Source organism: Cardiocondyla obscurior, linkage group LG09, assembly GCF_019399895.1.
Source record: "Cardiocondyla obscurior isolate alpha-2009 linkage group LG09, Cobs3.1, whole genome shotgun sequence".
In the NCBI taxonomy this organism is placed as follows: Eukaryota; Metazoa; Arthropoda; class Insecta; order Hymenoptera; family Formicidae; genus Cardiocondyla; species Cardiocondyla obscurior.
Window position 1 is genome coordinate 11263 of NC_091872.1, and position 18086 is coordinate 29348.

Sequence of the window (18086 nt, forward strand, 5' to 3'; positions counted from 1 at the left end):
TTGAAAATAAAACTTATAACAATGATATATAAATAAAAAATATATAGAAACATGTTCTTCTGTCTTACGGTAACAACATACGTAAAAATAACAGTTTCATAATAAGACATTTTTTAATATCAATTGTTATAAACAATTAAAATTATATATAAAATATAAAAACTGTGATGGCTATCAATCTTGTTGTTAAAAATACAAAAACTTTTGTATATACCATTTTTTCGGTATCTGTAATAGTTTCCGAGATATAAAAATTTCCTGAATTTGAATCTCTCAGTTCAACTTTCTCTTATGAAACTAAGGAACCACAAATCAAATCGTATAAAAATAAAATAAAATATAAAAAACAATATAACTGATAGAAAAAATTATATAGCTGTATTCGTCTCTCTCTATAGAAACAGAATATATGAAAATAATCACACCATTATTAAATAATAATATATATATAACTTATAATATATAACTTTTGATAATAAACCATAAACAATATTAATTATAATTTTTTTTGAAAAGCCTATAAGACCTATAATAACTTTTATTATAACATTTTCTATATAAAATCAAAAACCTAATTTATAAAAAGAATTAAAGGAAAAGTCACCCGTTATAAGGCAAAAGTCCCAGTAAGTGCCAATGTACATACATATATATCTGCGTCTAACGGTAATTACCGGGACCACAAGTTTAACCCTTAATATTTTTAAAAATAATAATCATAAAAATATGCTGATTAATTTAAATTAAACCTTGAACCTTTTCCTTTAAAACCATACCCTAATAATAATTTTTACTCACCTTGCATACCTAATTAATTTAAATAATACCCGGAGTCAATCGGTCCTCGAACCATATATATAAATGTACGTACAAAGACTTAGCCGCAGAATGGTAAAGGCATAGGACTTAGCCGCGCGTACTCTTGTCTTTTCATCTATAAAAATTACTAAGTATGAATTTCGAGATGGACTTAGCCGCACAGAATATACGATGGACTTAGCCGCGTGAGCTCTCTTATAGAACTTAGACTCTCGATCAACCAACATAAAATTAAAAATTTAATAATTTTTAATTTTTGTTATATACGTTCTAAAGAGCCTTAAATAACTAATAACAAACCCTTATAAACCATTTCTTAATCTGCCTTAGTTTTGGACTTATAAATTTTTAAAGTTACCCACTCATGTTCTCCTGATACATCAGCCGCGTAAAATCCTTAATAATTATTAAACCATTAAAGATCAAGCCATATCCTCTTAGATGTGAAGAGCCCTATGATTTTCCATCTAAAAAACCCATATAGACTTATACCTTTGTGGGCATTAATAGTATATTGTTATAAATAAATTAAATTTAATAACCATTAACACGCAAATTTTATAACGCTAAATCATACTTCCCTATGAATTATTAACGTATACTAAATATCTTTTCTTAATTTTTATTAGTTTAGCAGCTACGAATTTTTAAACTTTTACTCTTACCCATACATACATACATTTCAACACACGTACAGAGAGAACTCCCTTTATTTGCAACATTTCAAGAACTTATAATTATATTTGTATTAAGAGTAAATAAATATTCAAATTAACTTTTATAAAAGTTATTCTTTATTAATTAATTATTAAATTTGTTATAAACAAATTAAACAAGTACATTATTTTCAAATTCTGTTCCGTACATCCTTCGGCATTTGCAAAATTACCCCAAATCCATATATTATACTTTCTTCTACTCCTCATAGATTCCGAGATATAGGAATTTTACAAACTCCGATAATTTGAAGAACTGGAATACCTTTTTGCTGAAAAACAAGAGATACAAAAGTTAATAAAAGACCTTTTAAATTATAAAATATTAATAAACTATTAATTTATTTATAAAGTAATTGAATAAAGGAATAAAAATGGTTCTATAAATAAACTTTCTTAATTAGTTAATTATCCAAATTGTTATAAACAAATAAAACACTATCCAATTATTCAAAATTCTGTTACGTGTATTTTGTCACATTTGAGCTCCCATTTAAAAAACTATTAAACATTTTCTTTCTAACTCTTTTAGTTCTCGAGTTATGACCACTGTTCAAAATCAGAGACCGACACAAATGACACAAAATAGTAACACCAACATTTTCTAAACTAATGCTCCTAATAACCAACTACGAACGGAACAAAGACTCATCGCTATAACGCACAACTGAGTAATTAAAAATCTTATATTAATAAACAAATTAATAAATTGTTATAAACAATTTCAAGTTAACAATTGACCTTCTTTAAATTTTATAATAGAAGTTAAAGACTATAATGAATCATTAATCCCTGCAAAATAACTTTTCTTAATTCCTATTAATTTAGCTTTTATGAATTTTTAAAACTTTTATTCTATATATATATAGATATACTAAAGCATGTAATTCTTACCATCCTATTATTAGTTGATAAATAGCAACTCTGGTCTTATCTCTGCTATCCTGTAATAGAAACAATAACAGTAGAGAACAATTAACAAACTTAACAACTTCTAACAATTATAATAATTATTATTATTATATAAAATCTATATTATATATAAAAAATAAGAAATGCTTTAGTTAAACACTTGGAAAATATGTATAATGTAAAGAAACAACTCTTTTATATATAAAATAAAATATATAAATATCCTTTAGTTAATTAATGATTAAAATAGAAGAATTGTTTCTATCTAAACCAAGTATTAAAACCTAGTGCGGTAGAAAGTAGATTTTAACCAGCACTCTCACTGCCTTCAATACAGAAATAGACTCAAGGATATATCCTTGAGTCCCATAAAGAAAATAGCTTTTACATTCAATAATTTAAACTATAAAATATATATATATATATAATATTATGTTAACACAAGGAAAAAATGGAGAGATCTAAGACTGAATTTATTAATACTTTAAACATACTCTAAGACATTTCTTAGACAATTTATGTAAAGTATGTTTAAAGGCCATCAGATAAAATAATAGAAAAACAGAGCTTACTTGTGAGTCATAGTTCTGAGTCATGACAAAACACTTTCTCGAACCAAGGCCAGCCTTTCAAGCCAATAGCGAAATTCGTTACCATATAAGGAACCAAGGTTGAACCTACGTGGACCAATCTGAAACTCTGTAACCAAATAAGGATTGTCAAGGTCAGAACTACTCCTTTCCATTGTTCTAAAATAGTATATAAGCAGTTCAGAAAACCATAAGCCAGCTTTTATCGCGCCCACTACTTCAGTTACTTCTACTATTATTCAACCCCTTTTACTTTTAACTTTCTCGCGCTACAATTTTATCGCTGTCAAGATATAAATAAAAATACGCATATTACAAATTCGTTAAACTATAATACCAACTTTACTAATTATATTGAAATATTGTAAAAATTTGTGTTCAACAATAAATCTACTCTGGGAACAAATCATCAACTCTTCAACAGTGAATCATTAAGTGACCTTTATCTTGGAGTTTTAGCCTCCTTAACCGCAGAAGAACCCTTTAATTATTATTATTCATCATTACATGGTCGAACCAGGTCTCGAGACCACTTCGGACTTCAGGACGTCACATGTAAGGATAGAATTTTTGGTGGCAACGGTGGGATACACTACAAAATACCATCCCCGTGGAGTACTTTAAAAATCCATAAAGAATTGAGAAATATTTTTGGATTTAAAGATATTCCCTTAAGTGGAAAAGCTCGTTTATAAACAGATTAACGGACATCTTATCGTTATCTGAAAAAGAGAAATTTTCCGAAGGGAAATTGCGGAGATAAAGGATACGCTTAAGGAACTGCAAAATTATTTAAATGGAATTCTACATAATCATCTTATTTCTGGCCGTACATTCCATGTAAGTGTGCACATCTTATTTTATAATTTATTAAAACACAGAAATGTCTGTAGAAGCTAACATTGACTCATTAACTCATCAAATTGGAAGCATGAGTGTTAACGAGGATAACGTGAATCGTAGAGCAATGTCATACGTAAGCCTACGCGATGCGGGGGAAACGATTCTCCCGTTTGACGGCAAAAACATGCCTGTCAATCAATTTGTCACTAGCTGTATGCATGCCAGAAATATGGTAGCTCCTCATGCCGAGTATGGACTTGTTCAAATAATAAAAAATAAATTAGTGGGTCCCGCGCTAAGAGTAGCATTAAGCGGAGAATATAATGACATAGATACGCTGTTGACAGTATTAAGAACCAGATTTGCACCTGTCTATTCATCCTCACAATTGCATGGAGAACTTTCAAAAGTAACACAGCATCCGGAAGAGTCTGTAGTTGATTATGGCAGTCGTGTATCTATGATATTGCATCAATTAAAATCCTGTTATCAAACAGAAAATCCAAGCCAAGTAATGCCATTTATAAGCTCTGCAGAAAATAATGCGGTACGAAATTTCTTAACCGGATTAAAAACTGACATTTATACGAGAATTTATCCTAGAGATCCGACTTCGTTAAATAATGCGATAGAAAGTGCTATAAAAGCGGAAGTAGAATATAATGAACACGCTCAACGAGTAAAAATAACGGAAGGACTTATGCAGTCAATTCGCTGTAACAATTGCTTAGGATATGGACATGATACATATTCATGCAGTACTATAAATCCTCTCGCGCAAGTTTCTCACGTACAATGGCAACCTAAAATCTGTTCATATTGTAAAAACACTGGTCATGTTCGCGCCGAATGTAGAGCTTTACAGCCAAGAATTCCAAATCGAAATATGAGACAAATAATACCAACAGTACTACCACGAAATTCAAACTTTAATAATTTTAATGCTCAAAATATTAATCGCGGAAATCGCCCAAATTTTACAAACTCGCAAAACGTAGGACTATTCTGTCGTTATTGTAAAACTCCTGGTCACTGCCTTGAACAATGTCGAAAACGGGAGTATAATAATAATCTAAGAGCTCGTGGAAATCAAGTGAACGAAGCTCCCAGAACTCAGGGGATTCAAATGAATAACACCCGCAGACCACAAGGATTTTCGGGAAACCAAGAACGGGGTCAGCGAGCAGGCGCAGCGCTGAACGAACGGCCCCAAGTGCGCCTTGTGAGCCCGCAAGAAGCACCAACAGAATCGCAAGCGTAAGAATCACAGGCAACGAAATTGGAAGACCACCATCTGTCGTTTTACCTAGCCTAGACATTATTGATAACCGTGGAAACTTTATGATTGACACAGGTTCCGATATTAATTTGATTAAGAAGAATTCATTAATTAAAGAGGTACCAATTGATACAAAAATTGTGTACATTCTGAGTGGAATAACAAAGGGACGCACTCGCACCATAGGCGTAGTTAAATTACGCATTCTCGGTAATGAAGTGCTGTTTCATGTGGTTCCCAACGATTTCCCAATCCAGCAAGATGGAATATTGGGCACAGAATTCTTTAAAAATCAAAAGGCAACAATAGACTACCCGAGGGCTTGTCTAGTTGTAAACGGAACTCCATATTATTTTCACGACAATGAAATTGTTACAATTCCAGCTAGAACAAGAAAACAGATTTATATTCGAGTAGCAAATCCAGAAACAAAATACGGATATATTCCTAAACTGAACGCAGGACCACAGGTGTACTTAGGTGACGCCGTAGTATCTAATCACCATGGAATTGCATATTTATATGCAATAAATTCATCGGACGAGGATATACAATTAGCGGTCCCTACAGTAAAGTTATATCCGTTTGAAGAAGCACATGAGAAGAAAGAAGTCGTAACACAAGATAGTATTAATGATAAAAATCATGAAACACGTATAAACAAAATATTACAACAATTACGTTTGAATCATTTAAACGATGAAGAAAAATCCAACGTCATTGGTCTAGTAACAACGTATGCGGAAAGATTTCAATTGGCTGAAGAGCCGCTAGGCGCGACAAGCGTTCTCAAACACCGAATATTCACTACTGATGATCGACCAATCAACGTCAAGCAATATCGGTATCCTCAAATTCATAAAGAGGAAATACAGAAACAAGTTGACGCAATGTTGGAAAAAGGTGTTATAGAACCGTCTAGTTCGCCATACAACTCTCCGTTGTGGATAGTCCCAAAAAAGGATGACTCTCAGGGAAATAAAAAATGGCGCCTTGTAATTGATTTTCGGGCACTAAATGATAAGACCATTGGAGACGCATATCCACTACCAAATATCGTTGACATACTAGATCAGCTTGGAAGTGCTAAATATTTTTCTGTGTTTGATTTAGCATCTGGGTTTCATCAAATTGAAATGGATCTAAAGGACAAACATAAAACTGCATTTTCAACACCCTATGGACATTTTGAATATAATCGAATGCCGTTTGGATTGAAAAATGCTCCTGCTACATTTCAGAGATTAATGGACCAAGTTTTGACTGGATTACAGGGAATCGAGTTGTTTGTCTATCTCGATGACATTGTAATTTATGCGCGATCTCTTAACGAACACGCAGTCAAGTTTGAAAGACTCATGAAACGTCTGGAAGAAGCAAATTTATTTTTGCAGCCAGACAAATGCGAATTTCTAAAAAGAGAAGTCGCTTATCTTGGGCATATAATCACAGAAAATGGAGTACGACCAGATCCTAAAAAAATTGATGCTGTAAAAAATTTTCCTATACCAAAAACAAGAAAAAATATTAAACAGTTTCTTGGACTTGCCGGATACTATCGACGATTTATCGAAAACTTTTCCAAGATCGCTAAACCTTTGTCAGACTTGACAAAGCAAACTATAGCCTTTGAATGGAAAGAGCAACAGCAAAACGCATTTGACGTACTACGCAATGCTTTATGTTCAGAGCCAATACTACAGTATCCGAATTTTGACGAACCTTTTGTCATAACAACAGATGCTTCAGGATTTGCAATTGGAGCAATATTAAGTCAAGGAAAAATAGGAAACGACCTCCCGATAGCATACGCATCGCGAGTGTTAAATGACGCGGAAACTAGATACTCTCCTACTGAAAGAGAATTATTAGCTCTTGTATACGCTGTAAAACATTTTCGTCCATATATTTACGGTCGCAAATTTACTTTAGTAATGGATCACAAACCCTTGGAATGGTTAAATTCCATATCTGATCCAACTTCACGACTTATGCGATGGAGACTCAAGTTAGCCGAGTATGAGTATCAAATAAAATATAAACCTGGTAAGAAAAACAAAAACGCTGACGCATTGTCTCGAAATCCTGTCGAATTAGAACAAAAAGTTTATCCGCTACGTGCCAAACGAGCATTATCATCTTCTAGCGAAAAGTCAATTGAGCAAGAACACAAGAAACAAAAATAACGCATCCTACTTTAAAAGAGCACGAGAAACCAGCGATTCAGGAAATCCTGCTCCTCATCAAAAACTTAGACCACATGAATTAACTCCATATGATGACAGTGACAGTAGAAAAGAACAATCTGTAAAAGATAAATTTCTAAAAGCTTGGGACAGTAGCGACGACGATACAGAATCTTATTATTACGACACCGACGATGAAACTGACGATTCAAAAAACTGTCTAAAGGGAGAAAAGAGAAAACATGTTAGTAGCTCATCTGATTATGCTTTACGCAGAAAACGGAAACGTAAGAAACATAAAAAAATTATTAAAAATTCAAGCTCGGGAGAAGAAAATAAAAGTTGCGACAGTCCTAAAGAAAGTGCCACACCCGTGAATGCACCTTTAGGGCGTGGTCAAGATGATCACAGCGCCACATCACTTGAAGTAGAAGTTTACACCGCCCCTAGCGTCGATCACAAGAAGCTCAAAAGGAAGGAAGACTATACAACGGGTGTCCCTAAAAAACGGATCAACAATAAAAATTTGAATCTCGATGAAATTACACAAATTCCTATGGAAATGGATTCCAGCGATAGTTTTCAAGTCCAAACAAATATTCAAGTACAAGCAGATGTACATGAACCACCAACTTTAAAAAGAACATTACCAAAATCAATTGATTTTAAAAATAAAATCCAAAAAATGCCAGATGACATAGATAACATTAATGTAATAGAAGAAAATATTCCGCTTAATAAAAAAGAACTAGAAGCAATGGAAATAAGTGTAGAAGAGAACATGGACTATGATATGGAGCCGCAACGATTTAATTACCGTAATATAAAAGCACCAACCGACAAAACCAGCAGCAGTTCAGAAATGGAAAAAATATTTTCGCCACCGTTTTATCAAGCTAAAACCAAACCCATAAATCTTGAAAACAAGAACGTTAGCAAAACAACAAAACCTATCCCAGATAAAATCAAAATTAAGAAACAGTCTAAGAAAAAATATTCAAATAAGAAACCTGTTAGAAAAGCTATTAAAGAAAATAAAAACCAAGAATTACAGAAAATGTACCAGTGTTTGTTAATCTTTTGGATTCACGTGACCACATTTGGATGAAAAATAATAACATAATTTATTTCATGGACACAAGAGGAAACCCAATAGACGAAATAGGACAAGAATTAATTAAAAGAAAAATATGTTATAAACCAAATAATTTTAAAGGCGTTCTCGGACACGTCTTAACACAACAAAAAAGTAATCGAAAGACTTTTGGCATCATAGTGAAAGATGAATTAAACAACGACATTAAAGAAAGAGATATAAATAACGGATTTAAAGAATTGAGAAGTATAATGCTAGCGCAAAATGTTCTTTACGCAGCAATATCTCAAAGCCAAAGCAGCTTAAATATCCCATGGTTTAAAATTCGTAACATTATAAGATTAACATTTTTAAATACAGAAATTCAAATTACGGTATATAAAGGACAAATATGTGTACCAGAAATCAAAGATAGATTACGAATTATACGAGAATCACATGAATCAAGCGTTGGAGGACACAAGGGAATTGCAAAAACAGTCTCACGTATTCGTCATAAATATTATTGGGATAATATGAAGACACAAGTAGAGAACTTTATTCAATCATGTAACAGCTGCCAGAAAAAGAAATTGGTGCGGGTAAAGAATAAGCAGCCTATGGTAATTACCGACACACCAATGAACGCTTTTGATAAAGTAGCTATGGATATAGTAGGACCATTACCCATAACTGATAATGGAAATGAATTTATTCTAACAATTCAAGATCAATTAACAAAATATTCTCTTGCTGTACCACTCATCTTAACAAACTCAGAAGAAATTGCAAAGGCATTTACTCGAAGATTTATCTGCCAATTTGGAAGCCCTAAAGCTATTTTGACGGATCAAGGATCAAATTTCACTAGCTCCATGATGAAACAATTTGCAAAATATTTCAGGATTAAACAATATTGTACAACAGCCTTTCACCCTCAATCAAATGGCTCGTTGGAACGAAGTCATCATGTCTTAGTAGAATATTTAAAACATTATATTGCTAATGAAAAAGATTGGGATAACTGGCTTGAACATGCAATGTTTTCTTACAATACAAGTGTGCATGAAGGAACTAAATTTACTCCTTATGAATTAGTGTACGGCAGGAATGCACGACTACCATCTGAATTTAAAACAGATGACACACTAGAAACATATAATGATTACATAGCTGAATTAATTGACAAACTAAGTGACTTGAGACAGCTTGCAATACAAAATCTAGGAAACGCAAAAACACGATACAAACATTACTATGATAAAAGAATAAAAGAAAAGAAAATACAAAATTATCAAGTAGGAAATTTTGTATATTTATTAAGAGGAAAAAGAGAGGTAAATTTGATGATGAATATCAAGGACCATTTGAAGTTATAGAAATACTACCAAACAATAATATTAAAATATTAACTAAACGAAATCAAACCAAGACAGTACATATGGACAGAATTAAACTAGCTCGCATTACAGGTCTGGGATGACGCAGGAAAGATACATGATAACGACTCTCAAGGATAACCCTGGAGTGTTCTACGAATCCATCGGCGACTTGCGTACCTACGAAACTTCTTGGAAAATGATCACATACATTGATCTAAACGGAATCGCTGATGCAGCTATAGGACTCCAGAGAGAATTAAAAATGGTTATTTGGCAATGTAATAACATTTCAAAAATATGCCAATCCCAGAAATCATTGCTGCTAGCCGAAGCAAAACTAGATAAAGTAAGACAATATCAAAATCGCATAGGCGAACTGTTAAAGAAATCAAGATCGCGAAGAGCTCCGTTAGAATTTATTGGAGAAATTAGTAAAATATTATTTGGCACAATGACGTTGGAAGATGCCAATCATATAAATGAAGCATTGAAACATATAGAAAGTAAAACTGATGATCTTGCTGCCCTATTCATAAACCAAACGATAGCAATCAAGACGAGGTTCGGAGAATTACAGAACGTGACTTCGAAAATTAAACAACAAATGATTGCGATGAACCGCCGCATAAGTGAAAGAATATTAAATCTTACAAATGAATATGCAAAAATTGAAATTAATGAATATTTTCATCAAGCAGTTGTAAATATTAATGACGCAATTTTAGAACATGAATTAAATATAAATACTCTTATTGATGGAATACTTTTTGGAAAACAAGGATTAATACATCCTCGAATAATACCTCCACAACAATTAATACAAAATTCTAAGGCAATCAGGGAACGAGTTCCACACGAAGAATTTCCCGTAGCAATAAATGAAGAAGGAATGGATCGATTAATTAAAATATCAAATTTACAAATTGCATATATTAAAAACCGATTAATCTACGCATTACATATACCATTAATAAGCCCAGGGAAATATAAATTATATAAAGCCGTACCATTACCGGCAAAACAAAATCTGGATGGAGACAAATATGCTACAATAAAACCGAATACAGAATATATTGCAATAAACGAAGACTCTGATAGCTACTATGAGTTAGAAAAAGAAGACTTGGAAAAATGTTCAACCACGAGTTCTACTTTAATATGCCCCGCTACATCTCCTTTAAGAAAGATAAGACAGACGCCCAGCTGCAACATCAACTTGATGCTTAATAGAAAATTAATATTAAATCAATGTAACATAATATTGCAGGAATTACAAGAGACATACTGGAAAGTTCTTGATACTCCAGGAAATTGGATTTTTAGTGCCAAGGGAGAAGAAGAAATACGAATTGAATGCGCCGGTTTTAGAGACCATGCAATTATTGAAAACTGTGGAACAATAACAATACAACCAGGTTGCAAAATTAAAGCAAAAACCGCCACGATGAGTCACCCGTCTACTCAAGCAACTAAATTTCTACATCATTACACACCATCTAGCAACCTCAGCATTCTGCAATTGTATGAACCAACGCGTGAAAAATTTAATATTAATTTAACGGAAACTACAGATGAAATATGGGTGTCAGATCATAGCAATATAGAAGCAACGCTTAATGATATTATTCAAAAAGCTCAACAACTTAGAGAAAGAAAAATTCAAGAATGGAAAACTACTGCCTACAGCACCGTCGCCTGCAGCATTGGAGTACTAGGAATCATAATCTTTATCTTCTCCTTGACCTGTCGGACCCCATGTGTGGGCAAGACCCTGAACCGTCTTTTCCTAGAATTTTGCCGCAGGGGAAGAACTGAAAGACCGACACCACACCCCGCAGCTAGCTATATAAACCTAAACCCTGAGATCCCCCAGGAACAGTCGAACCAAAAGAGTGCTGAAGCCACGACGGTCGAATCAAAGTTATAAATAAAAAAAAATATATATATTTTATTTTACCGGAAGCAGTAAGTGACTGAAGCAAATAAGATTTAAAATTAAGACTAATCCTTTGGTTCCGTCACTTTTAGGAAATTTTTATATGAATCGCCAAGAAGCGAGCCGACACTGGAGAAGAATAACGGATAGGATCCGAAGAAGTATCCGACCCAGGAATCAACCCATTATGTCATCGCATCAAGAATCAGACGTCGGGCCAACGGACCCGTACGTATTTCATTCACCGGCCAGACAGCCTGACGCCCCAAGTGCTTATCAGTACGAAGAACCGGTAGTGCAACGATCCCGGACACCAGAGCTCATTCGAGAAATACTCGATGAGATAAGGAGGCTTCCGGATACGGAACAGGAAGACAATGTGAGCACGCAGACAAACTATGACAACGAGGGATACATCGCGATGCGCCCTGTTGGGATAGCGTCCCCGGTGCGACCGAGGGAACCATCCCCGGAACCATCGATTGCTACGCAGACAACGCGGGCACCGGACTCCCCTCGGGACGATTACATAAACGACAGGCCAACCTATATGGAGCATGTGAGGGACCGGGATCACACCACAAGAGTTCCTCAGGGATCCCCGCCACTGCCACAGCCGACGCACGTGCAGGTACCCCCGTATTATAGAGATTATTTACATTTTAACGCGATGCCGGCATACAATTTAGTCTGTCATTCGGCTTGGTATATACAAGTCGAAAATTATATGGTGATGTGCCCGCAGTGCGCTACTGCAGAGCATATATTTTGCGCTCCTGACAGACCAAACACAACTTTCCGACAATTTCATGCAATCTCACGAAATTTACAACATACTACTATGCACTGTGGTAGATGCTACCGATTGATTATTCAAACGCGACGAGCGATCGATTGTTACACTTGTCGTACTTATGTAATTCAACATTATTACGGAATCGAACGAATGATTTATCATTTGATTTGCGACTTAATCATTTCACAACAAAATGTTCCAACTTAAAATACAATTACAAACGTATGAGAATTATAAAACCTATTAATCCTTAATTATAAGTATATGCTATTAATCCTAAAAAAAAAAGAAAAATATATAACACCATATAATATAAAAAAAAAACCTATCTTTATATAACAATATTACAAATGGTCAATTAACTGGCCAAGGCTTATTATATTAATTAAACACGCTTATATTATAAAAACAAATGTATTTTATAGTATTATATATACATTATCACTAATATAACATTAAAAAGTTGTTATAGTTGTAGTAGTAGTAGCAGCGTATGCGTTCATCTTGGTGATGGGATATACTAAAATAGATAGAAATATATATATATTATAAAGTAAATAAAAATAACATTTATATAACTGCTATACATTTATAACATACCTTATTAATCAACCAAGCTATTCCACTAATAAACCTACAATAAAACAAAAAAAAAGCATTAATAAATACAATAACTCCTAACCTTAATCCAAGCTTAATAGAATTTAAATACTATATACTTATCTAATACTGGTGATGGAAAAATGAAATTGTTCCACAAAGAGCCACCTCCAAAATGTTCAACCTAGAATAGAAAATATCATAATTAAGAATACATTAAATTTATATACTTTAAATACATACATATAGAACATACATACCTAGTAATTTGGTATAAGGGGAACATTGTACGCTTTATTAAATACCCTGAAACATATAAAGTAGTTAGACTTTGTAAAATACAATTAAAACTTTGCTATAATAAATCATTATTACATACCATTGAAAATCAGCTATACTAACTCCATAATAATATAATCCTTTATTCAACTCTGCGATCGACTGATCCTACTGCTATCCTGAAACATATATAAATAATTAAACAAAATACTTTAACAAATATATACAAAAACATAACCTTACTTAAAGTTCGGAGGCCGAACTTCCCCATGAAGGGAGATGTCACATCCTGCGACGACTAGGAGACGTTTTATTAACACGGGTAAAAACTTCACCACCGGCGAAAATTTTTCAAAAATCATATTATTAAAAATAATTCTACTACACCAACTACACCGGCATTCATAAATTTCACCACTTGTCACTACTTGTAGTACAGTCACTCGACAAATCTTTTAAGAGACACAAGCGACATCTACAATAAGTCCGTTTTAAGTCAAGACCAGAGCCAACCAATCATAACCTGACCCATTAAATTTACTCTAACTACACTCAATTACACACATAGACCCAAGAAACCGACATTTTGTGACAACTCCTACTAACAAATCTTATGAACAATTATTAACTATTGAAAATAAAACTTATAACAATGATATATAAATAAAAAATATATAGAAACATGTTCTTCTGTCTTACGGTAACAACATACGTAAAAATAACAGTTTCATAATAAGACATTTTTTAATATCAATTGTTATAAACAATTAAAATTATATATAAAATATAAAAACTGTGATGGCTATCAATCTTGTTGTTAAAAATACAAAAACTTTTGTATATACCATTTTTTCGGTATCTGTAATAGTTTCCGAGATATAAAAATTTCCTGAATTTGAATCTCTCAGTTCAACTTTTCTCTTATGAAACTAAGGAACCACAAATCAAATCGTATAAAAATAAAATAAAATATAAAAAACAATATAACTGATAGAAAAAATTATATAGCTGTATTCGTCTCTCTCTATAGAAACAGAATATATGAAAATAATCACACCATTATTAAATAATAATATATATATAACTTATAATATATAACTTTTGATAATAAACCATAAACAATATTAATTATAATTTTTTTTGAAAAGCCTATAAGACCTATAATAACTTTTATTATAACATTTTCTATATAAAATCAAAAACCTAATTTATAAAAAGAATTAAAGGAAAAGTCACCCGTTATAAGGCAAAAGTCCCAGTAAGTGCCAATGTACATACATATATATCTGCGTCTAACGGTAATTACCGGGACCACAAGTTTAACCCTTAATATTTTTAAAAATAATAATCATAAAAATATGCTGATTAATTTAAATTAAACCTTGAACCTTTTCCTTTAAAACCATACCCTAATAATAATTTTTACTCACCTTGCATACCTAATTAATTTAAATAATACCCGGAGTCAATCGGTCCTCGAACCATATATATAAATGTACGTACAAAGACTTAGCCGCGAGAATGGTAAAGGCATAGGACTTAGCCGCGCGTACTCTTGTCTTTTCATCTATAAAAATTACTAAGTATGAATTTCGAGACGGACTTAGCCGCGAAAATGAACGATGGACTTAGCCGCACAGACTATACGATGGACTTAGCCGCGTGAGCTCTCTTATAGAACTTAGACTCTCGATCAACCAACATAAAATTAAAAATTTAATAATTTTTACTTTTTGTTATATACGTTCTAAAGAGCCTTAAATAACTAATAACAAACCCTTATAAACCATTTCTTAATCTGCCTTAGTTTTGGACTTATAAATTTTTAAAGTTACCCACTCATGTTCTCCTGATACATCAGCCGCGTAAAATCCTTAATAATTATTAAACCATTAAAGATCAAGCCATATCCTCTTAGATGTGAAGAGCCCTATGATTTTCCATCTAAAAAACCCATATAGACTTATACCTTTGTGGGCATTAATAGTATATTGTTATAAATAAATTAAATTTAATAACCATTAACACGCAAATTTTATAACGCTAAATCATACTTCCCTATGAATTATTAACGTATACTAAATATCTTTTCTTAATTTTTATTAGTTTAGCAGCTACGAATTTTTAAACTTTTACTCTTACCCATACATACATACATTTCAACACACGTACAGAGAGAACTCCCTTTATTTGCAACATTTCAAGAACTTATAATTATATTTGTATTAAGAGTAAATAAATATTCAAATTAACTTTTATAAAAGTTATTCTTTATTAATTAATTATTAAATTTGTTATAAACAAATTAAACAAGTACATTATTTTCAAATTCTGTTCCGTTCATCCTTCGGCATTTGCAAAATTACCCCAAATCCATATATTATACTTTCTTCTACTCCTCATAGATTCCGAGATATAGGAATTTTACAAACTCCGATAATTTGAAGAACTGGAATACCTTTTTGCTGAAAAACAAGAGATACAAAAGTTAATAAAAGACCTTTTAAATTATAAAATATTAATAAACTATTAATTTATTTATAAAGTAATTGAATAAAGGAATAAAAATGGTTCTATAAATAAACTTTCTTAATTAGTTAATTATCCAAATTGTTATAAACAAATAAAACACTATCCAATTATTCAAAATTCTGTTACGTGTATTTTGTCACATTTGAGCTCCCATTTAAAAACTATTAAACATTTTCTTTCTAACTCTTTTAGTTCTCGAGTTATGACCACTGTTCAAAATCAGAGACCGACACAAATGACACAAAATAGTAACACCAACATTTTCTAAACTAATGCTCCTAATAACCAACTACGAACGGAACAAAGACTCATCGCTATAACGCACAACTGAGTAATTAAAAATCTTATATTAATAAACAAATTAATAAATTGTTATAAACAATTTCAAGTTAACAATTGACCTTCTTTAAATTTTATAATAGAAGTTAAAGACTATAATGAATCATTAATCCCTGCAAAATAACTTTTCTTAATTCCTATTAATTTAGCTTTTATGAATTTTTAAAACTTTTATTCTATATATATATAGATATACTAAAGCATGTAATTCTTACCATCCTATTATTAGTTGATAAATAGCAACTCTGGTCTTATCTCTGCTATCCTGTAATAGAAACAATAACAGTAGAGAACAATTAACAAACTTAACAACTTCTAACAATTATAATAATTATTATTATTATATAAAATCTATATTATATATAAAAAATAAGAAATGCTTTAGTTAAACACTTGGAAAATATGTATAATGTAAAGAAACAACTCTTTTATATATAAAATAAAATATATAAATATCCTTTAGTTAATTAATGATTAAAATAGAAGAATTGTTTCTATCTAAACCAAGTATTAAAACCTAGTGCGGTAGAAAGTAGATTTTAACCAGCACTCTCACTGCCTTCAATACAGAAATAGACTCAAGGATATATCCTTGAGTCCCATAAAGAAAATAGCTTTTACATTCAATAATTTAAACTATAAAATATATATATATATATAATATTATGTTAACACAAGGAAAAAATGGAGAGATCTAAGACTGAATTTATTAATACTTTAAACATACTCTAAGACATTTCTTAGACAATTTATGTAAAGTATGTTTAAAGGCCATCAGATAAAATAATAGAAAAACAGAGCTTACTTGTGAGTCATAGTTCTGAGTCATGACAAAACACTTTCTCGAACCAAGGCCAGCCTTTCAAGCCAATAGCGAAATTCGTTACCATATAAGGAACCAAGGTTGAACCTACGTGGACCAATCTGAAACTCTGTAACCAAATAAGGATTGTCAAGGTCAGAACTACTCCTTTCCATTGTTCCAAAATAGTATATAAGCAGTTCAGAAAACCATAAGCCAGCTTTTATCGCGCCCACTACTTCAGTTACTTCTACTATTATTCAACCCTTTTACTTTTAACTTTCGCGCTACAATTTTATCGCTGTCAAGATATAAATAAAAATACGCATATTACAAATTCGTTAAACTATAATACCAACTTTACTAATTATATTGAAATATTGTAAAAATTTGTGTTCAACAATAAATCTACTCTGGGAACAAATCATCAACTCTTCAACAGTGAATCATTAAGTGACCTTTATCTTGGAGTTTTAGCCTCCTTAACCGCAGAAGAACCCTTTAATTATTATTATTCATCATTACATGGTCGAACCAGGTCTCGAGACCACTTCGGACTTCAGGACGTCACATCTTTAATTACTTGGTTCGCGTTAAATTTAATAAAACAATGTCACAAATATTATTAGCGCGTTGTGAGGTACGTTGACTGGGAGGGCACATTATTCATCCTAGGATAGTACAAAATAAACACACGTATTTAAAATAAAAGTCTAAACGCTATTTAGGAAAGTGCATGTAATGCGGTAGGTGTAGAGTTGACAACACGACCCTTACAGCAGGGGTCGGAATAAAAAAATAAAAGTAGGCTTTTAAGTTAAGTGCTTGCTAAAAGGATCGAACACGTAACCCTCACAGCATGGGTTAGGGTAAAAAGAAAGATTTTGAAATTTTAAGTTAAGTGCTAGCGATGCGGTAGGTAAAGGGTCGAGCACGCGACCCTCACAGCAGAGGGTAAGGTAAAAATATAATATGGAGTATTTGTTAGGTTTAAGTGGAT

The 18086-nt window shown here is 32.2% G+C and overlaps 1 long non-coding RNA gene across 3 annotated transcripts; it reads right to left on the reverse strand.

Annotated features, from left to right (window-relative positions):
* Positions 1-12916: 12916 nt before the first annotated feature.
* Positions 12917-13929, reverse strand: LOC139105366 (uncharacterized). 3 transcript variants are annotated; one of them, XR_011546173.1, is made up of 5 exons: positions 13657-13929; positions 13514-13592; positions 13395-13440; positions 13135-13318; positions 12917-13054 (listed from the first exon to the last, which is right to left on the reverse strand). It is a non-coding gene; the product is annotated as an uncharacterized lncRNA (long non-coding RNA). The 3 variants fall into 3 exon arrangements; XR_011546172.1 differs by having other exon boundaries at positions 13135-13440; XR_011546171.1 differs by having other exon boundaries at positions 13135-13592.
* Positions 13930-18086: the final 4157 nt, after the last annotated feature.